This window comes from Herpailurus yagouaroundi, unplaced genomic scaffold, assembly GCF_014898765.1.
Source record: "Herpailurus yagouaroundi ecotype Mexico unplaced genomic scaffold, PumYag 187, whole genome shotgun sequence".
In the NCBI taxonomy this organism is placed as follows: Eukaryota; Metazoa; Chordata; class Mammalia; order Carnivora; family Felidae; genus Herpailurus; species Herpailurus yagouaroundi.
The window spans coordinates 12,937,161-12,939,276 of NW_024412418.1; the positions used below are offsets into that span (position 1 = coordinate 12,937,161).

General features: G+C 38.9%; 1 pseudogene; it reads left to right on the forward strand.

Annotated features, from left to right (window-relative positions):
* The first annotated feature begins 574 nt into the window (after nucleotides 1-574).
* On the forward strand, nucleotides 575-1,218 carry LOC121043958 (1,2-dihydroxy-3-keto-5-methylthiopentene dioxygenase-like; annotated as a pseudogene).
* Nucleotides 1,219-2,116: the final 898 nt, after the last annotated feature.

Below are 2,116 nucleotides of genomic sequence, written 5' to 3' on the forward strand. Positions count from 1 at the left end.
AGCTTTGCCAGGTATAGTTTTCTTTTTTCTTGTTTTTTTCTTTCTATCAACACATTGAATATATTGCCCTACCCTCTCCAGGCCTGCAAATTTTCTGTTAAGAAATCCAATGATAGCCTTATTGGGGTTTCCTGGTATGTCATGAGTACTTTTAGAGAAGCTTTCATGTTATCACAAATGTAAAAGGATTAAATTTCCTAATCAAAAGGCATAGAATGGCTAAATGGGTGAGAAGACAAAAAGTCAAATAATATGCTGTCCTCAAAAGATTCATTATAGCTTTAAGGACATAGACTGGCTGAAAGTGAATGAATGGGAAAAGATAGTCCATGAAAATGGAAACCATGAGAGAACAGGGATGGCCACACTTCTATCAGACAAATTAGATTTTAAATCAAAACTGTCACAAAGAGACCAAGAAGTCATCATACAATGAAAAATAATTCATCATCAAAAATATATAATGGCCCCCTTCCTCCTTTCTCCACTACCTCCTGCAGCTGCTTGTGTGGGATCAGCTGGCCATGGCCTGGGCAGTGGAACAAGCAGGTGTTCCCTGTACCCGACTAGGGCCATGGTACAGGCCTGGGACATGGACAAGTCTGCCCACAACCTGATGTGGCCCCACCACGCCAAGCCATCCCCTGCCCATACACCTGGAGCAGCTGTGCCAGCTGGGAGTTCTTTACTGTAAGCTTGTTGCTGACATATATAAGAATTGTCCAGAATAACAAAATATTCAAAAAGAGAGAAACTACTACTGGATAGACATAATAACCATATGCAAGGATAAATTACCAAATAATGAAGAAAAGATGAAGATATTCTACAAGGAGCATTTGTACCTCAACGATGAGATCTGCTACATCTTGGATGGCAGTGAGTACTTTGATGTGAGAGACAAAGAGGACAAGTGGATCCACATCTTCATGGAAAAAGGAGACATGATAACTCTTCCTGTAGGGATTTATCACCACTCCACACTGGATGAAAAGAACTAAGTGAAGGTCCTGTGTCTGATTGTGGGAGAACCAGTGTGGACAGCATACAACTGGCTAGTTGACCAATTTGAGGCTGGAGGGGCAGTACATGAAAGTTTTAGCAGACAGAGCAGTGGTGCTCCCAGGGCCTAGCTCACCCTCTGCCTTTGTGAATTTCCTGAACATGATCACAGTAGAGAACCTGTCCTCTCTCCTTGCTTTTATATTGGGGGACTAGGTGAACTTTTCTTTGCATGATTATTTGATCACAGTATGTTTTAAGGAAAGGAGATTTATTATAAAAGGAATTTTTACATGGAAGCAACTGTGGAAATGTGGACAAATCACATTAATTTTACCTTATTCAAGATCAGTGGTCATCAGTTCTGTATTAACATATGCATTGGACTTTGACCCAAATGAGAGTCATCTCCCTGAATGTAAGCACTAAGCTGATCCATCCAGACCTGGTCCTTCTACTGTAGGCAGATGTCAGTCTGTCTCATGCCTGCCTTGTAAGAAGGAGTCATAGTAGATTACAGGACTGGCTAGATAGAAGACACTTTTCTCCCCTGAGTGGGGAGTGCTGTCAGGGGTGAGCTCTCATATTCATTGGGGGGATACTCTGAATTGTTGATGCCATTTTCTTGTTCAAAATAAAGGAACTGCCTTAAGTTTATATAAAAAAGTTAATAACAACTACAAACATATACTCAACATCAGAGCACCTAAATACATAAAGCAAATATTAACAGAAGAGGGAAAGGTAGATAACTATACAATAATAGTAGGGACTATAATACCTCACTTTCAACAATGGATAGATATTCCAGATAGAAATTTACTAAGGAAACTGTGAACTTGAATAAAATTATAGACCAAATAGACCTTACAGACATAGAACATTCCCATCAACAACAGCAAAATATATATTCTATGCAAGCACCCATGGAACATTGGGCCACACAATAAGTCTTAACAAATTGAGACTTATTGGGTCACACAATAAGACTTAACAAACTGAGACACAAATCAAGTATCTTTTCTGACCACAATTGTATGAAACTAGAAATCAATAACAGGAAGAAAATTGGAAAATTCATAAATATATGGAAATATTAAACAACATGAAAATG